The sequence below is a fragment of the Monodelphis domestica genome, chromosome 2 (genome assembly GCF_027887165.1).
Source record: "Monodelphis domestica isolate mMonDom1 chromosome 2, mMonDom1.pri, whole genome shotgun sequence".
Classification (NCBI taxonomy): Eukaryota; Metazoa; Chordata; class Mammalia; order Didelphimorphia; family Didelphidae; genus Monodelphis; species Monodelphis domestica.
This window is the reverse complement of record NC_077228.1, coordinates 292,287,536-292,310,096: the sequence shown is the minus strand read 5'-3', so window position 1 is coordinate 292,310,096 and position 22,561 is coordinate 292,287,536. Positions and strand designations below refer to the sequence as shown.

The window sequence follows — 22,561 nt, the reverse complement described above, 5'->3', positions numbered from 1 at the left end:
TATAACTCACCACATGATTGTCTAAGGGAAGCAGTCTAAGGTCTCACACTGGAGCTCCTCCAGGGTCAAGTTCCATGGCCAAGTCCCTCTCACAGGAAGTGACGCAAAATATAAAGGCAGTTTTTTATGTCACTTCCTGTGTCTTACATATACCAATGGTGGTTTAAACTTGGCTTTGGACAGCCCAGGGGTCAGTCAGTTGTTTCTGATTTGTCACTTGCTAGCACATGTGAGTCATGGACCTTCCTCTCCCACACTTAATCCTAAAATGGGGCTGTATACATTCCTGATTGTTAGAATTCTAAAGACTAAGCAGGGTGGAGTAAAACTAAAATTCACAATAGGTGTAAGGTGGTAACTCAGAGTTGTTTTAATTTCCATTTCTCAAATCAAGAAAGATTTAGAGCATTTTTTCATATGATTATTGATGGCTTTGGTTTCTTCTGTGTATTCAAATCCTTTGACCACTTATCAATTGGAGAATGACTTGGATTCTTATAAATTTTACTTGGTTCTTTATATATTTGAGAAATGAAACCTTTATCAGAGAAATTTGTTATAAAAATTTCCCCCAGTTTGTTGCTTCCCTTCTAATCTTGTTTGTGTTGGTTTTGTTTGTACAAAACTTTTTAAATTTAATATCATCAAAATTATTCATTTTACATCTTTTAATATTCTCTATATCTTGTTTGGTCATAAATTCTTCCTTTCTCCATAGATCTGACAGGTAAACTATTCTATGTTTCTCTAATTTACTTATATCATCACTCCTTATGTTTAAACCATATCCCCATTTTGACCTTATCTTGGTATAGGACATGAGATATTGATCTAAACCTAATTTTTGCCATGCTGTTTCCCAATTTTATTTTTTCTTGATACCTCATGAAGTCATTAGTTTCTATATGCCCAATTCTAATTTTTAAAGACTGAATTTCCTCCATGACCTTTTGATCCTCCTTTTCCATTTGGTTCATTCTAGTTTTCATGAAACATTTCTTTATTGGATATTTTTTCCTTTTGTTAGTTGACCAATTTTTCTCTTTAAGCGGTTATTTTCTTTTTGCATTATGTTCACTTATTTTTCCCATTTTTCTTCTACTTGTCTTGTTTGATGTTTGGATTCCTTTTTGAGTTCTTCTAGTGGCCAAGGCCAATTCCCATTTTCTTTTGAAATTTTGCATATGGCTTCTTAGATCTCATCATACCCTACTGATTCTGTGCCTTGTTTTTGTCTCTATGGAAATTTTCTATATTTAGGTGTTTCTTTTGCTATTTGCTCTTTTCCCAGGCTTTTTTTTTTGCCTGTGGACTTGGAGTTTTGAAAGCTGCTGATTCTTTCTCCTCGTTTTGAAAGCTGCTGATTCTTTCTCCTCTGCTGATGACTTGCAAGTTTCAGCACTCTGAGCTATTTTACTCTGGGGCTAAGGGCTTCACCACTACACTGGCTTAAAAGGGCCAATGTGCTATAGACTTCTGGGCATTACTGGGGACTGATGCCAAGGCCTGGGACTTCAAGGGTGCTCTGTTTTTGGCTTAGGCAGCATCCCAGGATCCTGAAAATGGCCTATGCCCAGGCTTGGAAACTGGCACAGTAGGGGAGTGGGGTTGGCCAGCACTCCTCTGTGTGCAGTTTTATTCTGGTTCCCACTTATCGAATCTCTGCCTACCTTTCAAGTTGTATTCAGTAGGAGAGTCCCCTCACTGTCTTGCTGTTGGTTCTTGACTTCTGTCATTTTAAGGCACTTTTAAAAGGTTGATTTGGCAGGATTATCATAGTGGTTGTAGCTTTAGGTGCTACTAAGTCACCATATTGACTCCACCCTTCATAGCAGTGACATTCTATATGAAAGGAAGATTCTAAGACCATATTGGCAATTTAACACTTCAACATCTATAATTTCATTGATATAGCTATGCTGAAATGGATAAAGCACTGAACCAGGAAACAGGAAGAGGTAGGTTCTATAGCAAGGGAAGGTATAAGTTGCACTTGATTGGCAGGTCTCAAGACTTAGAATCTCTCCTGAGCTGGCAGGGTCAAAGATCTAGGCTGTTGGAAAGGAGCAGTTTCCAGGGAGAGTCTGGACCTGATGGTGAAACCTGAATGGTGTATGTACCTGGACTCTACCTAGACAAGATCATCTTGGAAGTTGACTGCCTATGAAATAAACAGCAAGGCTGAGAGGAAGATTTCCTATACATTTCTGGGGGACAGAGTGCTTGAAGGAGTCTTTTCTCTATTCTCTGGGACATCTGAAAACCCAACAGCTGGATTCCTGTTACCTCCTTGCTAAGGACTCTGTTTGTGAGATTCTGGCCCCTGTTGAATTTGCTCCTTAGTAATTTGTATTTTAGGTTTAGTTAAGTTGAGGTTATTTATATTTATTACCTGGGTGGGTTATTAGTAGTAGCACTCTCCTAATCCCCTTCAAATTCTCTTTACCCTTATTTAATTAAGTATTCCCCTGTTATATATTTATTTGTGTTATCTTCTCTTACCTTCCCCTAAAACCTTCCCTAAACCCTTACTTTAAGAATTCAAGTTCTCCCTCAGTTATTTACTCTCTGTGAGACTGCAGGTAAGTCACTTAACCTGACTGAATTGTCTGAGTAACATGGAAATAATAATAATAAAATAATGTTTAGAATTATACCTCTCCTCATGCCATAGTATTACAAAATATATCTCCTCTTCCATTTTTCTTCTAATCTTGGCAACATTTGTTTTACTTATATAAAAAATTTTCAGGTTAATGTACTTATACATAGCTTCTGCCAAACAACTTATCAGTTGTCCCAAAACTTTTTACCAAATAGTAATTTCTTATCCGCAAAACACAAAAACACAAAACACAAATCTTGTCAAAAACATTACCATAATCTTTTCTATTAAGCTGATCTATCTTTCTTTTTCTTGTCCAGTACCCAACAATTTTGATAATTGCTGCTTCATAATACAATTTAAAATCTAGTACTACTAGAGTGCCTTCCTTTTCTTTTGATATTCTTAATCTTTAGTTCTTCTAATGAATTTTCTTATTTTTTCTTACCCAATAATATTTTTTGGTAATTTAATTAGGATGGCATTGAATAAGTAGATAACTTTAGGTAGGATTATCAATTTAATTATATTGGCTCTGTCCATCCATGAACAATTAATATTTATCCAATTATTTAGATCTGACTTTATTCTGTAAAAAGTTTTATAATTATGTTTATATAGTTCCTGGACTTATTTTGGCAGGTATATTCTGAGGTATTTTATTTTATCTGTGGCTATTTTAAATGGAATATCTCTTTCTATCTCTTTTTGTTGGCATTTGTTAGTAATGTAAAGAAATACTGATTTATGTGGGTTTATTTTACATTCTGGTACTTTGCTAAAATTATTAATAGTTTCAACTATTTTTAGTTGAATTTCTAATATTTTCCACATATACCATCATGCTTTACTCAATCAAAGATACTTTTATTACCTCTTTGACCATTGAGTCCTTCAATTTGTTCTCTTTTTTTGTTGTTATTGTTAAGTATTTATAATACTACATTAAATAATAATTCATAATGGCATCCTTGTTTCACTCTTGATCATATTGGTAAGATTTCTAGTTTATACCCACTACAAATAATATTTTCTGATGGTTTTAGGTACATGCTTCATATCTTTTTTTTTTTTAAACCCTTACCTTTTATCTTGGAATCAATACTATGTATTGGCTCCAAGGCAAAAGAGTGGTAAGGGCTAGGCAATGGGGGTCAAGTGACTTTCCCAGGGTCACACAGCTAGGAAGTGGCTGAGGCCAGATTTGAACCTTGGACCTCCTGTCTCTAGGCCTGGTTCTCAATTCACTGAGCTACCCAGCTGCCCCCATACATGCTTCATATCTTTTAAAGAAAAAAATACATATGTACTTATGCTTTCCAGTGTTTTTTTTTTTTAAATACGAATGAGTATTGTATTTCATCCAAGGCCTTTTCTATACCTATTGATAAAATTATGTTTTTTATTATCTTTGTTATTGATATTATCAATTATGTTGATAGTTTTCCTTATATTAAACCATTTTTCTATTCCTGGTAAAACTCTGTTTGGTCACATTATGTAATTTTTGTGATATATTATAGATGTCTTATGAAATATGTTCTTTGTCTTTACTGTGATCTCTGATTCTCCCACTTTTCAGTGGTCTCCCAGGTCATCAGCCATTCTGTAGGTAGACTTTTGTCCCTTCCTACTCTCAACCCCATGGTGAACCAATTCAGCCTTATACTACCTTCTCTTCTTGAATCCCTTGCTTCTTTGTTTAATGGTCACTCATACTTTGGCAAATCCCAATCCTGTATCCTTCTATCTCCTATAATATCCCATTATCTCCTATTGAGTAGAGCTGCAGGAATTCACTATGCTGACTTGAGTCACTACAAATTCATGTTATCAGTCACTCATGAAAATTTATTAAGTATGTGCTATATGCTTGATACTTGAGATTTCAAGTACAAAGAATTAAATAATCCCTATTCTTAAGGAATTTATATTCTACTGAAGGAGAAAACATATATATGTTATATGTGTGTGAATACATATATGTTATAAATACAAATTTAACAAATAAAAATATATACAGAGCAGTTTTCAATTCAGAGTATCAACAGTTGGGGGCATGAGATAAGGATTCTTGAAGAAGATGATACTTAAGCTTTAGCATAATGGAAGGGGGGAATTTATGGAGGCATCGATAAGGAGGAAGTACATTCCAGATATGTAGGTTGGCCAGTGTAAAGGAGTAGAGAGGAGAGATGGACTGTCATAGGTGAGGAAAACCAAGAAAACCACTTTGGCTAAATCATAGAGTACAGAAGGGAGACTAATATCTACAGAAGCTAGAAGAAAGGTCCATCCTAGAGCCACTAAAGTTGATAAAGTAGAAGAGTCACATGGTCAGATCATGCATTTCTATTTTACTTTGGCAGCAGTGCATAGGATGGACTGGAGTGGGCAGAAATTTGTGGCAGAGAGAAAAAGATGTTATTTTCAATAACCCTATGAAGGAAGTGATAAGGGTCTGATGGTAGCTATATGATTGGGGAGAAGGTGTCCAATATGAAAAAGGCTGTACAGGAATAAATGGCAAGATTTGGCAAATGACTAGATATGTTGAGAAAGATGAAGGAATCAGGGATAATTTCTAAGTTATGGACCCTAGAGAGCAGAAGGATCATGGTACCTTAGAAAGAAATAGGAAGGTTTAAAAGAGAGGAAAGTTATAGAGAAGACAATGAGATCAGTTTTGGCCAGGTTGAATTTCTGATGTTTCTGGTATATCTTTTTTGAAATGGGAAGAAAATAGGAAGAAAAGAGAAGGAAGAAAATAAGCATTTGCATAGTGTCTACTATGGACAACACTATGTGCTAGGAAATGCGCTAAGTGCTTTTTATATTATTATCTCAACAAACCATGTGAAATAGATGCTATCATTCTCCCCATTTTATAATTTAGGAAACTAAGGCAGATGGATTAAGTGACTAGTAGTACCTGAGGCTGGATTTGAGTTCAGGTCTTCCTGAGGGCAGTGCTATATCCTCTGAGCCACTAGCTGCAATAGACTGATGTGTAACTGAAACTTAGGGCAGACACTGGAGCTAAATTCAAAATATGATGATGATGATGATGATAATGATGTACTATATGTTAATAATCCATGAGACTCAAGGCAGGTGTCATCATCACAGCACAACCTTTGTCAAAGGGACTTGGTATCTCAAAATTACTGTATATTTTACAATATTGTAGAATCATAGACTTATGGAAGGGAATTTAGAGGTCATCTGGTATATCTCCTCCTTGCTTTTTATAAATAAGGAAGCTGAAACAAGGAGAAATGACCTGACCTAGGTCACAAAGATGAGTGGCAGAGTCAGGTATGGAGTACCTATCCTTTATTTCAGGTCCAGGGATCTCTCACTGTTTCATGTCCTTGCAAGGTTATAAAAAAGCCCATAATGCAACAAGTGCCATTTGTTCTGGCTAAAAGTTCACAGATGAGAAACTGGGCAGATGATCAAGGAATTCTGGACAAGAAGTGCTGTGGAGGCATGAAGTGACAAGAAATCTTGAGAGAGTCAGGATTGAGATCTATAATCAATCAACAAGGACTTATTAGGAACTTAATATCTACCATTTGGCACTGTGCTACTTGCTGGAGATTTAAAGGCAAAATCAGGACCTACATTCTAAAGGGGAGACACATGTATAAATAGGTACATACAATATACCTGTAGAGTAAATAGAAGGTAGTCATAGAAGCAAAAGTCTTTGGAGGTAGGAAGGATTGGGAAAGTTTTCTAAGCAATTCAGGAATTCTAAGAGATAAGTAAAGAAGGAGAACATTGCAAGTATTGAGGCTAACCAGTTCAAAGACATGTAGATAGGAGATGTAATTAGAAGTGTAATATTATTCTAAGAATACAGGATATTGTGGAAGAAGGAATAGGAGCAGATGCAACAGATATAGAAGAGAACTATGGATCTAAAAGACATCTACGTATCAAGGCCCTTCACAATTTGACATTGCCTGTCTTTTTAGTCTCATCTCAAGTTAATTTCTCCAAATATACTACACTCAAGAACAACTCTTGGTCACCAGAACCTGTTCTCTCCTTTCTTTCCTCTCTGCCTTTGTTCATGCTCCTTCCTAGCTTAGAAAGTTCTCCATCCTACTTCATCTTTTAAATCCTGACCTAACCTTTAAAACAAGAGGTTACGTGGTACAATGGGTAGAGTGTTGGACCTCCAGTCAGGAAGACTCATCTTCCTGAGTTCAAATCTGGTCTTAGACATTTCCTAGCTGTGTGACCCTGTACAAGTTGTCACTTAACCCTATTTACCTTAGTTTCCTCATCTATAAAATGAGCAAAAGAAGGAAATGTGAATCACTCCAGTATCTTTGCCAAGAAAACCCAAATGGGGTCATGAAAAATTGACCATGACTGAAACAACTGAACAATAAAATTTTTTTAAAAATGTCATTTCTTCAAATGTCCTGATTGGATTTTACATAATGCTTAGTCTTAACTTTTCGAAAGGACTAGTTTAATATTGTCTTTTCATATAATGTTGAAACTATCTGGATTTGTGTTTTTTCCCCATAGAAGAATAAAACTTCCCGGTGGATTATTATAATTTATGTAATATATCCCAGAACCCCTAAGTCATGGGCCTCTTTAAAAATGGAATATATCTTTTATCATACCAATCAGAGGGTATATTATTCAAAGTAAAAGACAATTAAACAACTTAAATAATAAGCAAATTAATACATATTCAGGGTAATAGAAGTGGAATAGGAACATTCATAAGAAAACTCTGTGGCCAAGAAATATATAAAGTCAAGGTAAGTCATGTTCCCAATGTCCTGGAAAACCTCACTATATCATCATTCTAGCGCTTGTCTTTTTAAAAAACTAAAACAAAAACAACCCTTACCTTCCACCTTAGGATCAATACTGTGTATTGTTTCTAATATAGAAGGGTGATAAGGACTAGGCAGTGGGGGTTAAGTGACTTGCCCAGGGTTCCAGAGCCAGGAAGTATCTGAGGCCAAATTTGAACCCAGGATCCCTCACCTATGGGCCTGGCTCTCAGTCCATTGAGCCATCTATTGCTGCTCTCTAACACTTTTGGCTAACACATTATTTCAAAGCAAAAGACAGTTAATTAAACACCATAACACAATAAGTGACAAAGAAAAACTCATCCATTATATGTAGGAGGAATAATTTCTCACACAGGTGATCATACCACCAGTAGGAAAGGGAACATGTGGAGAGAACACATGTGATGAGAAAACACAGATGGTCAGGATGCTTGTGGAGAGATCACAAGGGTGGTGAATACTGTAATGGGGAATATGAACCCTGGTATTGATTTGTATCAATAATTGTAGATAAGCTATTAGGTTTAAGGGATTCAGTTGTTGGCAGAGAAAAATGGCTGGTCTTGGCAGCTGAAGGAAAATCTGCTGGAGACTGGTTATACAAGAAACCCTATTTATTGTAACTATAAGATGCATGGAAAGAAAAGGAAAGGAAAATATGAAATATATTGAATTTATATATATATATATATATATATATATATATATATATATATTTCCCTAAGCTAAAGAATTCTAACTAAAACCCCAAAACCCCCAAATAAAACTCTGTGAGGAATGTCTTCTGCTGGAAACTAGGCTTATGCTACAGCTCCTTAATCTAGCTAAATATATATTTCTAACTATATAATCTACTTTATTTAAATATCCTTATATTATATCTTCAAATAATCAAATTCAGTCTTCTTTGACTCCCTCTCCAGTCTCCACTTCCAAATATGACAGGAACGCAGACTCTGCAGGTTCATAGAAGTCAAACTTTCTTCTTTCATAGAAGTCAAACTTTCTTCTGCCTCCTCTGTTAAAATCAGGGAACAGCCTGAGCTTCTTCCTCATTTGGTCAGATTAATCTCTGATTTTTCTCAGCTCTCAAGATGTTTTGCAAACCAACTGTTACTAACTCTTCCCAGATTTTCAGAGGAAACTCCAACCAACCACCCTTTGAGCCACAAACTCAAAGAGTGGGTAGAATTCCTAACTGTTCTCTGCTAGGGGACTCTGGGAATTTTTTTCCCATTATCTCTTGAGGATTCCACTATTTGAATTAAAGGATCCTAGCTCATCCAACCCAACTTCTATAACCAACCTATTCTACTTATCAAGACTCTTTAATTACTCAGTTAATTAAGACTTTACTCACTATAATACTTGCAACCAGGGTAGTACAAATGAAAGAAGACATACCTGTAGGAAATATGTGTGGCCAGGGAATATGTGTTGAATAGTAATTCTTTAGTCACATCTTTTTGGGAAAAACTCTCCATCATATCACTAGCATTTTTCTCTGCCTCTGGCACTACTGTTTATTTCCTTATAGAGATGGAGATGTCTTCCTTTGGTATGGTAATGATATTGTCCTCCTCTGCTGCTTAAGGACTGGGCTTCTCTGCTGGGCAAGTCATTCTTCTGAAATTTACTAGATTTGCACTGCTGTCTCCTTCAGGTCTTCTAATGAATAGGAGCTACTATGTGGTCTTTCCTGGCTAGAAGCAGGTTCTATTAGCCATTTTAGTTCATAGTTGTAGGATATCTCAGTACTTTTGTAAGTCAGACCCATAATCACAGTCAGTCAAACAGAGAGGTCCTTAGACTTTAGGTCTTTGTTTTGAGCTGGTTTTTTTTATCTTCAGTTGCCACTTTTTTTTTTGTTAAACCCTTACCTTCCATCTTAGAATCAATATTATATATTTGTTTCAAGGCAGAAGAGTGGTAAGGGCTAGGCAATGGGGATCAAGTGACATGACCAGGGTCACACAGCTAGGAAGTGTCTGAGGTCAGATTTGAACTTAGGGCCTCCCATCTTTAGGCCTGGCTCTCAATCCACTGAGCTACCCAGCTGCCACTCTTTGCATTCAGTCTATTCTTTGAACTAGAATGAGAAAATTCTCAATTACTTTCAACTCTCATCATGCTCCTGGTGATGTTGTACAAGCACACTCTGAGAGGTTTATTTTTTTTAAGGTATTGGTAGAGTTGAAAATTTATTTTCTTTTTTTTCCCACTAAAATTTTTATTTTTTTTAATTTTTAATTTTAAAATAATTTCCATGTTTCCATGATTCATTTTCTTTCCCTCCCTTCTTCCCTCCCCACTCTCAGAGCCAACAAGCAATTCCACTAGGTTGTACAAAAGTTAATATTTGATACCTATTTCCATATTACACATTTTTGCTAGTGATTTTTTTAAAAGCCTAAACCCAAATCACATGCCCATATATACATGTGATAAGTGATGTCATATGTTTTGCTTTTGCAGTTCTACTTGCAGTTCTTTCTCTCAATGTGGATAGCATTCTTTCACATATAAGTCCTTCAGGAGTGTCCTGGCTTCTTGCATTGCTACTAGTAGAATTGTTCCATAATGTTTTACTTTCAATTTATGATGTACTTCTGGTTCTGTGCGTTTCACTTTGCATCAGTTCATTGAGGTTCTCTGGGAGGTCTATTTAGCAAAACTGGAGGGGCAACAAATTTAGTAGTCAGAAAAAATAAATTTTGTGGAGCTGGCAATTTATGTCCTGCCATACTATCAGAACCAAAACTCATTGCTTTTCTTACATTTGCCAAAGCACCTAGCACAGTATTCTGCTTGAAATATGGGCTTAGAAAGCTTTTGTTAAGTGAATGAATAAATAAATGTTTAAAAAGCATCAGAATAACTTAGATGGTGTTTCTTGAAGGGTGTTAAGTACCAGAGTGACCATTTTTCTATTTTATTCTATTACTCTCCAAAGATTCAAAAGAGAACCTTGAACTCTGGGATCAAATTAGGACATATGTTTTAGTGCTACTCTTTGCCATCTTTCTTTTGAACCCAATATGGGAAACAACAGGGAGCTTTGTCATATTCTGGGCAGCCTAATTCATGTCCCCTAATTGCTTCAGGGATGAAGTTCTACCACCTTGGTGGAGTGTTTCCTCTATAACAGAGGCAGCTGATGCTTTTGCTGACAGTGCAGAAACCTAAACACCATGCAACAAATGACTAATTTCATGTTGGTAACATCAAATGTCATTGTCTATAAAAAGTTTTAATGCTAATTGGCCTTCTTTTTCCTAAAGGTCAAGTTCCCACACTACAAATGAAGGAGAAAAAGAAAAATCTCAACAGAAAATAAATCCAACTTAAATGAAATCAGAACAAGTAAATGTCAGCATGTTTGTGCACATGGAACTTTCAGACTCTCAGGATGCCATTATCATTCTTTTGTGGTATATGTTTCTGGTATAGCGGTGACATTTCTCTCAATAATCCAATATGATCAAATTAATGGGATTGGGGCATTTTAGAATTTATAACCATCAATTTAGAGGTAGAATGATCCTTAAAGGTAATAAAATTCAATATCCCTTATTTTACTGATAAGGAAACTGAAACAAATAACAAAAAAGAGAGGGAATAATTAGCAGAATTCAAATTAAACCTACATCTTTGGACTACAAATTTAGCAGTTTTCCCCCTTATAAGCATATAGCACTTTACAATTTTCAAAGAACTTTTCATATTTATTATCTCATGTAATCCTTAAAATAATCCCATAAAATAGGCTGACCAACTATTATTATGCTCATTTTACATGTAAGAAAAGTACCATACCAAGGTCATATGACTAGTGAATGCCAGATCTCTAGACAAAATTTATTTTTTCTGACTCCTACTAAATTTGTTGCTCCTCTCACTATATTATGCTCATTCTTATTCTTGCCATTTTACTGAAGAAAGAACTAAGGTACATGGCTAAGAGATCTAAGAACTCAGAACTAGTATTAAAAACTCATTCCTCTGTATCTTACAGAATTTTAGAGCTAGAAGGGACTTTGGAGGTTATCAAGTCACACATCAAGTAGGTACATGAAGCATGAAGTTCTTCCTCATCCCTGCCTCCAAACAAACAACATTCCTGATAAGTGGCAGTCCAAGCTCCATTGAAGACCTCCCAAACCCTTGCTGTTTCCAAACCACACTGACCAAGTTTACATTTTATTGTTCCTTAGACATCTTCATCCCAAATGTTCATATGGGCTATTTGTGCCTAACCTGTGGTAGAGACTTCTGAGTCTGTATTGGTCTGAATAACCACAGTTGGACACACTGTACACTGACCCCAGCATAATGATGTCATCTCAGTCCTCTTCAAGTATGAAGGACAATAACTACTATCCTTGTGGCTAAGATGGAGGGATGTGGGCTGGATGATAATACCATTAAGTGGTTTTAGATTTAGTTGAATGACTAGGACCAAAACACAGTGATCAGTGGATAGATGTCATTCTAGAGGGATGTCTATAGTTTATTACTTTGGGGACTTGTCCTTGGCCTTATGCTATTGTTTTTTTTTTTAATGAAATGACTTGAACAAAGACATTGATGTTATACTCATCAAAATTTCAGATGACATAAAATTGAGAGAGCTAGTTAACACTTTGGATGATAGAACTGGGAAATAAAAATTCTTGGCAAACTAGAATAATGATCTGAAGGTAATAAGGAGAAATTTAAGAGGGATTAATGTAAAACTCTAGCCTTGGATTTGAAAAAAAAAACAATTGGACAATTATATGTAACCTATGGACCATATAAATGTAGAAAAACAGTTAGGTGCTCATGTAGACAATAATTAATTTTAGTTCTGATTTTTTAAAAAATGGTTATGTCTTTGCATCATTCTCCTCCCTCAAGTTAACCCTGGGCACCTTTGAATTTGCTTCATATCGAGCTTTCATTCCTTTGAAAGAAAACAAAACTAACAAAGTCTGTAATAAAAAATAGGCCAGAGGTAACAGGTTAGAATATAAGGAAAGAGCAGAAACTGGACCTGTGATTTCTGTGGTATAGGGGAACTCCCAGATAAGGGGAAAAACCCCTCTCTCTACTAATGCAAATCTGTTCCTTCTCTGATCTTTTTAATATTAGAGGATTATCTAGAACACTGAGATGACAAATGACTTGCCCAGGGTCATACAACTAATATGCATCAAAGGTAGGGTTTGACTCTACCACTTCCTAGCTCTCAATCAGCTTCCTCCCTCTCATATGCAGCACTGCTTCTCTAATAAAAATGATAGTGTAGTGCCTGGAATTTTAATTAATAAATAATGAGACCATTTTTCTGAGCATAACAATTTATTAACAGGGCATGTAACCTGTTAACAAAGGATGGATCTTTCACCTGCCTCTTCCTTGAATGAAAGACTCTCAGTGAGCCCTGACACTCTCTTTTATAAGAAGGTGTAACCTCTTTATGCTTGACCTGACAATCCATCCCTTGAACCTCCCCTGGCAATCCCCATTGGTGGATATTTAGAAAGAGGGAATGGCCTTAAGAGTTCTCAATTCCTCCCTCATTAGTTTGTCACAGAGGAGGTGAGTCTTTACCCAAAAAAGGGAAATGCTGGACCCATTCTGCTTTAGGATGTCTTAGGGAAGGTGATCTTTTTGATTTTTTTAAACCCTTACCTTCCATCTTAGAGTCAATACAGAAGAGTGGTAAGGGCTAGGCAATGGGAGTCAAGTGACTTGCCCAGGGTCACACAGCTGGGAAGTGTCTGAGGTTAGATTTGAACCTAGGACCTCCCATCTCTAGGCCTGGCTCTCAATCCACTGAGCTACCCAGCTGCCCCCAAGGTGATCTTTTTTGAAGATAAGGGCTTTGAATAAAAGTTGAAAGATCTCTGCCCAGTTTATATTGGCTTAGACTATTTCAACTTGATCTTGGAAGGGGTTTGAGAAAATGAATGATTTCCTACAGAAAGATTACTAACAAAATGTACAAGCCAACATTACTTTTCCTCGATATCTGACACTGATCAAATGTTTTAAGGTTTACAAAGAAGTTCATATGCATTATCTCACTTGAACCTTGCAAGACAGGTGCTTTTCAATTATAACAAATTTATAAATGTAGAAACTGGGACTCAAAAAGGTTAAGGGATTTGTCCATGGACTCACAGATAGTTAAGTGTTGAGATAAAATTTGAACCCTATCTTCTCCTGACTCTTAGCCTATTTACCCACTATACCACAGTATGTCATAATACAAGGATCAAAAAAGACAAATTTATATGAAAGACTTGTGTAAATAATAAAACATCATACCAATGTAAGAGATTGATGTGGTGGATATTATGAGGACCCTAGAATAAAAGTAGGCATTATTGACATAGAATCCAGAGACCTAATAATCCAGGGCAAATGTGATTCATTTGAGATCTATTCTTCAGATTCTTTAATCATGCTTCTTGGTTCATTCTCTTCCCTTTTTAAAAATCAATTTTGGATTATCGAATTAAACATATATTTATTCATTTTATTTTCTGAAAAACCCTCATCTTTGCCTTAGTATCAATTCTAAGAGAGAAGACTGTCAAGGGTTAGGCAGCGGGAGTTAAGTGACTTAACCAGAGTTACACAGCTAGGAAATATTTGAGGCCAGATTTGAGCCCAAATCCTCCCAGCCTGGTTCCCTATCTATTGTGCTACCTAGCTGTTCCCTCAACACATGTTTATGAAGTACCTACTATGCAGGAAATGTACTAAGAACCTTAAGTGCTTAAATTATGCTTGGGAGATATGATAGATCGATTAAGGAAACATATAAAATAGAAAATCAATGCAAAATAATTTCAAGAGGGTGTTGTACTTTGTTCTTGTTCCCTTGAATATCCCACCTTATAGTCACCCTAGTAAGTGTATAATAGCCAGCATAAAGCAGCAATATCAGAAAGTAAAAGTGCAAAAGGGAACCTAGAAGTCATGTACAAAGCATCCCAAAGATTAGAGCACAATTTACAAATTATACCATCTATTAACCAAAAATGACCTCCTGGTAATATGTGCTAAAACGGGGGAAGTCATGTAGGCTTTCCTAGCAAGGATTTTTGGTCCTATGATATGTAAATCTTACATAACTTCTGGACATCTGCAATGATAATTTTGAGATAAAATGACATGATAACTTTAACATTTTACTGATAACTTTGAGATGATTCAGACAAGTTAACTAACCCTAAGGTAGCACAGATAAGAGTTTGTCTGTTCCCCTTCAAAACCTTATAAAAACAAGTCTACAAACTTCTGCCACCTCATCCCCAACTCCAGCATTCTTCCACTTCCCCTGGGGTCCATGCCACAGAGTGTTCCCAAATTTAATCCATGGTTACATAAATGATTATCTATGCCTTTCCCCCTCTCCACCCTGTTCTCATGATTCCTGACTTTACCCTATTCCTGATCCCATGTCATCTGCCTTGGCACCCCTTTTTGCCACTTGTCTCCACTTTCTGTGTCTGTTTATCTCTACATTCTCTGTGCCATAATAAAGTCTGATTGCAGTCTCACATCTCTGCCATCATAGCCTTTTCTGGCCAGTAACCAAAGAAACAGGTATGTCTGCCCCCATTTCATAATTTCATAAATTAATTATCACTAGAGATGGAAGATCCAAGGGTCAAATCTGACCTCAGGCACTTACTAGCTGTGTGACCATGAGCAAGTCATTTTAACCCCTATTGCCCAGCCCTTACTAGTCATCTTCCTTTGAACTAATACACAGTATTGATTCTAAAACAGAAGGCTTTTTTTTTTTAAGCTAAAAAGCAAAAAAGAATTCTCCCCAAATAAATTATCAGTTCAAAGAGGGAGAGCGTGCTCATATTTGCTTCACATAGGAAGTGCTATCTGAATTGTAGTTTGAAGAGACCTAGAGATTATGAGAGGCAGGGGTGAGAAGGGACATGTAGGCAGGCATCTGTTTGAACAAAGACAGAGGTAAGAGACAGAATGACCTATACTCAGAAACAACTAGTGGATCAGTTTTAATAAAGCAGAGTGTGAAATGTAGTAATATGAAATTCAAAAAGCAGGTGGGAACCATTAAATTCCCATTTCCTTGCCTCCCTTGATTTTTTTCCTTTCTTTTTTTTTCATAGCCCCTTTAGAAGGCAGAAACTAGTTGTCAGGACCAGGCATGCTCAAGAAGGACCCAGAAGCTTTGGTTGCCAAGTCAGAGAAACCAGGGCAATTACTGCCTTATGCTAGCTTCCTTGTGCAAACAAGAACAGTCCAAAGTATAACAGACAGATCAGTTGAAAGCCTTCCCTTTGCAAGTAAAAATGAACTCAACTTTCTTTTCCTGAAATATCTCTTTGAGATAGGTTGGTTTTACCATTAAGAAACAGATATTCACAAGGAAGTGCGTCAATAGGTTCCCACTGAAAAGATGGTACCCTGTTAGTTTTCTTGGGAATCTTGAATTTTTCAATCCTTGAGCACTTGAATTGCCAGTCAATTTACACCAATGGGATTAGTCAAAAGAACATAGCCTTCTTGAGCTAGTCAGCAATCATCAGGATCATTCAGGAGAATTTTTCTATACTAAGTCATCTTGATTGAGCATCTTCACATTCTAATTTCACTAAAGAGTTGCTCAGTCCTTGATTCCATTTTTCTTATGTAGACAAGATTGATTGATTGAATGTGTCTCTTTCTTTTTCACCTTATAGGCTTTTTTTTTGGATAGTATTGAAGCATCAAAATATGGAAAAGATGGGGGGCAGCTGGGTAGCTCAGTGGATTGAGAACCAGGCCTAGAGAAAGGGAGGTCCTAGGTTCAAATCCGGCCTCAGCCACTTCCTAGCTGTGTGACCCTGGGCAAGTCACTTGACCCCCATTGCCTAGCCCTTACCACTCTTCTGCCTTGGAGCCAATACATCGTATTGATTCCAAGATGGAAGGAAAGGGTTTTAAAAAAATATGGAAAAGATGGTCCATGAGTTTACGGATGAAAAGACACTTATTAGGAATCAATAACTTTTCACAAAGATTACTTTGGACAAAGCATAAGGTTGTGGAGATGTGGTGCCTTGGAAAAAAGCATTAAATTAGAAGCTTGGTCATCTGGATTCAAATTCTGTATCTGACATTCACTTCCTTTATTGACCCTGGGGAAGTTATGTGACTTCTTCTGAGTCTCGGTTTCTATGTTTTAATATTAATAGCATAATATTAATGTAATTACATGATAATTAAATTATATAATATAGATTTATATTAAAATTTGTCATAACAAAAGTATAATTATAAACAATACATCACAATATAATAATTTTATTAAATTTAGATTGAATTCATATTTAATATTAATATATTCCCATCTACCTCATAGTATTTTAAGAATCAGTCAACAAGTATTTGTAACATTTCTACTATATGTTAGATGTTGGGGATGAAGCTATCTCTGCTACTGGAATTTGTAGTCTATCAATGGAAATAACATGTATGTTTAATGATAGAAACAAAATAAATGCAAAGCAATTTTAGGGAGAAGGCATGAATAGTGAGGGGGATTAAAAAAGGCTTCATGTACAAGTTGGAGTTTGAATTGAGTTTTGAAGGAAATTATGGATTCCTAGAAGCAAAAAGGAGAAAAGAAATGGTTCCAGGCATTGAAGGCAGCCAATGCAGACAAAGAAATAGGAAAAATAGGAGATAGATTGTCGTGTGTGATCCAGTTTGACTGGACCATAGGGTATGGAGAGGGAAGAAAAGTATAATAATAATTTTAGAAGAATAACTAGAGTCAGACTGCAAAGAGTTTTAAATGCAAAATAAAAGTTTCTATTTGCTCTCAAAGATAATAGCAAGTCATTGGGATTTACTAAATTGGGGATCAGTTTTGTGCTTTGGGAAAATGATTTTGACAATTGCATGGAGGATGGATTGGGAAGGAGAGAGAGTTAAAGCAGAGGGACCAATTGGAATCTTACAACCATGAGAGGTAGGTGGTGGTGTTATTATCCCCATTTTAAAGTTGAAAAAACTGAGACAGACAGTTTAAGAGGGCCAATGTCACACAGATGCTGAGGCTGGATTTGAACTCAGACCTTCCTGACTCAGGTGTGGTACTCTTTCCACTATGCCATTTAACTGCTTTAAAATGGAGAAAATAATATCTGTAGGTACTACCTTGCAGTCATTAGCTGGAGCAGTGGATAGTGCTCCCAGCCAGGCTGGGAGTCAGTAAGACTTATCTTCTTGAGTTCAAATATGGCCTCAGACACTTACTAGTTGTGTGACCCTGGACAAGTCACTTAACCCTCTTGTCTTCATTTCCTCATCTATAAATGAGCTGGAGAAGTAAATGGCAAATCACTCCAGGATCTTTGCCTCCCAAAAACCCAAATGGGGTCACAAAGAGTCAGACATAACTGAAATAACTGAACAAAGTAACTCCCTTAAATAGTTTTTTCATGGTTCAAATGAGATGAAGTACATAAAGCACTTTGCTAACTTTAAAGCATTATACACATGTCAATAATTGTGATTATGTTGAATCCAGGAGAAAACACATACACATATAAAAAGATAAGTAATAACACAAGAGCCTACATGGGAAATGGGAAATGAACTGCACAGATATAAACGTTATGAGTTTAGACTTAGGGGACATTAGGTCAAGAGTTATTTGAGGGGGAACGGGGAGCATGATCAACTTCTGGAAGCTCAGAGATTCCTAGGAAGGCCAAAAAGAATCCTAGAGTTGATTTTTTCTCTGCTGTCTTCCCAGTGCTGACCTAGTATACCACATAATCATGCACTGTGCTTACATAACCTGGTCCGTCTTGGCATCTTGTCGACAGTGATGACAGTGCCGGGAAGGAAAGAGAACATAACAGCCTCATCCTTAGAGTCAGGGAAACTGAAATCCATTGGATTGCTCAAGGTCACCCATTAGTCAGCTGAACTAGGAACAGAGAAATGGAGCTCCCTATTCCTTATGGACAGTTGACTATGTTAATTCAAGTCCAGCCCAACTGCATTAGAACTTAAGTAAAGCTCTGTGGGGGCACAGTGAAGAGAGGAAAGCATTACTCAGTCCAAGCAAAAGGAGAATGTCATTAGGGATATGTGATCCTTTTAAGATTTCAAGTGTTTTGCTTGGTTCCTCCCTGCCCCCTCCCCCCTCCCCCCCCAGTTTTCACATTAGATTATGTTATCTAACAGCCTTGATTCTCCCAGGGCCAGCCAGGAATGTTTTCCCCTGCAGATCCTTAGCCACAGAGAGTGGCAGTCCTCAATCAAAACCACAGGACAAAATGACAGAAAATCCAGATGTGAGCTGCCTAAAATGGCTCCCCAGTGATATGACGGCCACAGCCAGTATGAAATGAGGAGAAAAATAGAACTCAGAGGGTCATCCTAAGAATTAGGCAGGTAAGCAAGACCTGGGGCACACAGACAAGGAGGGAAAGAACCCTAAATGTGAGAACCCAAACTCTGGCAAAGGGGATTTTAGTATTCTGAATATGACCCCTTGGCTCAGCTGAGTCTGGATATAGAGACAATCTACCATTAGGGGACAAGGATGGAGGGTGTCAACATGGAAATCTAGAGATCCCCAGTTTATTTAGAGTATAGAAACCCCAGGTTTTGACCTTGTCACAGGAGAGGTTTCCCCCTGAGGGAAGGTCCCTTTTCACCAGACAATGAACTTCCTGGTAGTTTGGGTGGGAACAGCTAATCCCATCCAATATTAAGCATCGCTTTTGTCCCAATGGTTTCTCCCCCTAGGCTAAGGTCCATGACCAAGGTGACCCAGCCCTAGGCTGAGTCTTTCCCTTTTGTGTCCATTGTAGGGCCCCAGCCCCTCACTATTATTCCTGTCTGGAACTCTTCATTTTCCTTTCTTACCATTGTAAAGTCAATCAACTGTCCCTCTCCAAGCCCCCAGGTCACCTAGAGTGGTATATAGGTTCCCCAAGTTCTTTTGTTCCTCGGAGTCCATCCTGAGTCAGTGGCACTCCCAGGGGCTGGTGACCAGGGCGTCTTGACTCTGTGCAGTCTTGGAAAGCAGCTCTGTTGTCGTATTAGTAGCATTAACTCCTTTTCCCTTGATTAAAGAGTGATTTTTTACTATTTAATAGTTGTTTTTTTTCTAGTTGACAAGGGTATGATAGAACAAATCTTTACCAGGGTTTAAAAAAGATGATTTGGGTTTAAAAGTGACTAATTGTATTTTTAACCACATATCAAAAAAAAAAAACAGAGAGAGGGAAACTATAAGAATCAGAACTACTATGGCCATTTCAAAATGGCTGTTACTGCACCCATTATTTTTGTTCCTTTTTGGTCTACAGCTGTGATTTCTTGATACAAGAATTCTCCCTGAGGAAAAAATCTCTAATGAGGCAGATCAGCAAATTTTCTGCAAATGATAATTTTAGAGAGTGGCTAAGAATCTTGAGATGTTAAACAACTTTCCTAGGGTTACATAGATGATATGTGTCTGTCAACTAGAAAAAACACAGAACTATTAAATAGTTAAAATCACTCTTTAATCAAGGGAAAAGGGGGTTAGCGCTACTACTACGACAACAGAGCTGCTTTCCAAGACTGCACAGAGTCAAGACGCCCTGGTCACTAGCCCCTGGGAGTGCCACTGACTCAGGATGGACTCCGAGGAACAAAAGAACTTGGGGAACCTATATACCACTCTAGGTGACCTGGGGGGTTTAGGATTAGAGGGACAGTTGATTGACTTTACAATGGTAAGAAAGGAAAATGAAGAGTTCCAGACAGGAATAATAGTGAGGGGCTAGGGCCCTACAATGGACATAAAAGGGAAAGACTCAGCCCAAGGCTAGGTCACCTTGGTCATGGACCTTAGCCTAGGGGGAGAAACCATTAGGACAAAAGGGATGTTCAATATTGGATGGGATTAGCTGTTCCCACCCAAACTACCAGGCAGCTCACTGTCTGGTGAAGAGGGACCTTCCCTCAGGGGGAAACCTCTCCTGAGACAAGGTCAAAACCTGGGGTTTCTACACTCAAACTAAATAAACTGGGGATCTCTAGATTTCCATGTTGACATGTCCAAGGAGAGACTTGAACCAAGATCTTTGAAATTCAGAAGTCTGGCTTTCCAGCCACTACCCAGTCCTGCCTCTTGTGCCTTCTGTTATTGTGTATCAAAAAATAGAATATGGCAGAGTTATTATTGTCAACCAGTTGCTCACCCAAATACAGTAACTAGAGGGCAAAAGAAAAGACTGTGTAATAATTGCTATGACTTCACTCTTTCTGAAGGTGTCACATAGTGGGATTAGTCCTGAGGTGATTTCTAATTTCACTAGCTCAAACACCTCATTCTGTTATTTCCTCTTCCACTCCCACAGTTAAATGTCAGGGATTAACCCTCCCCCATCTCCCCAGTTCTATCCAATTAACATTAATTAATTAGCTTTTACAAAGGATTATTTGTTTCACTAACATAGCAGAAACAAAAGTAAAATATTTGCTCCCAGTACTTCAAGGACCCAGTTTTTCCCAAATTTCCTTGGTTTGGAGGAGATAAGGCTTCGACTTAATACAGTTTCTACAAAGCATTGATCTCACCAAGTTCACATCAAACTATGGCATCATTGATACCATCTCCATCTTAGTTACCAGTAGGCTGAGTCTCAAAGGTTATTTCTTGCTTTGGGGTCTTGATGCTCAATTGGCTAGTTATTAAACCCTGTTTAGATTCTACTTTTCAGTGTCACAAAGTCATAGGCATTTCTTTTTTATTTTTTCAAATCCTTACCTTCTATCTTAGAATCAATACTAAGTACTCCTTCCAAGGCAGAAGAGCAATAAGGACTAGGCAATGGGGGGCAATGCCCAAAGGCCTACAACTAGGAAGTGCCTGAGGCCATTTTTGAACCCAGCACCTCTCTTCTCCAGGCCTGGTTCTCTATCCACTGAGTCACCTGACTGCCCTCCTCCACAGTCAAAGTGGCCACTTTTCATTTTGTGGCCAAGATTGGAACAAGTTATCGAATATGTGTGCTCCAAATCTTTCCAAGGCATTCTCACTGCATATCATCAAGCCTTTCTGGTACCAGGGTCTTCAGCCTCTTCCAAGTGGAAGCTTGTAGCATTTAAATCTGATGTCTGCTTACCAGGCCCATGTTATAACTAGATCAGCCATCTTAGTCTGACCTAGACTTCAAGAAGGTCCTTGGGCAGAGGTTTTGGTTCTAGAACCTTATCACAGTTATGGCACTTGTTATAAAAGACTCTTATAGGATCTGTTAACTAAGAAACAAATACAGAACTTCCAAGTATTTAGAAAACCCACTCTTTAATCAGTAAAAAAGGGTAGGCTTATCATTTGGTCATTACACAGAGTCAAAATTTAAATACCATTCAAAACCAAAGACTCTGGGAACCACATCTCTGGGAGAAGGTGTCACACTATATTATTTTTTTTTCTTTCTCTCTCCCTTCCCCCCCAAAACCACAGAGAAAAGGAAATTGGGGGTTCTTATATCCTCTGGATAATTAGGTATTACAAACAGGTGCATAAACCATCTATGAAGTCAATAGCAATGGCATTAGGGAACAGTCAGCTGTAACAAATCAAATGCAAAGGTCAGACTCAGGAGCTGGGCTTTCTGAGAGGAAACTTTTACCCAATAGAGAAGCCTTTCAAAACAAACAGGTATTTAACTTTCAAACAAAATAGGTGTGCTTAGTACTAGGGTTTCTCAAAGTGCAGAAGTATACTGAGTCATGTAATTATTTACATTGACAAATCAAATTTATATTGGGAACTGTAAAGATATAGTCCTTAACTTCCTTCTGGTGAGCAACCAGGAAGAATTAATGTCATAGGAAAGTGATGATTATGGACATTTGGGTGGAAGGGTGGAGAAAAGCTTCAAAATGGTGAAATATCTGAGAATGGTATTTTGATGAAATGCATGGGAATGGGATTACTTCACCTAAAATGAAATACCAGTCTGTTATAACTAGATTAGAGACTTCAGAGGATTAGATGATTGTGTTCTGTTATAATACATCTATATATCTGTTTTCTGCTTTCTATGTTCTAATATCTACTAATAAATGTTTTATTTTACCT

The 22,561-nt window shown here is 37.3% G+C and overlaps 1 long non-coding RNA gene across 4 annotated transcripts in view; it reads left to right on the top strand.

Annotated features, from left to right (window-relative positions):
- The first annotated feature begins 1,469 nt into the window (after positions 1 to 1,469).
- The window catches only part of LOC103101970 (uncharacterized), a 35,012-nt gene continuing 13,920 nt past the window's right edge, over positions 1,470 to 22,561 (top strand). Inside the window, exons 1-2 of one of the 4 annotated variants that reach the window (XR_001628285.2) lie at positions 1,470 to 2,308; positions 18,701 to 18,867. This is a non-coding gene — a long non-coding RNA (uncharacterized LOC103101970). Of the gene's footprint in view, positions 2,309 to 8,195; positions 18,868 to 20,425; positions 22,139 to 22,561 lie in introns of those variants that run through there. The other 3 variants (XR_008916561.1, XR_462563.3, XR_001628284.2) reach the window with 3 other exon arrangements.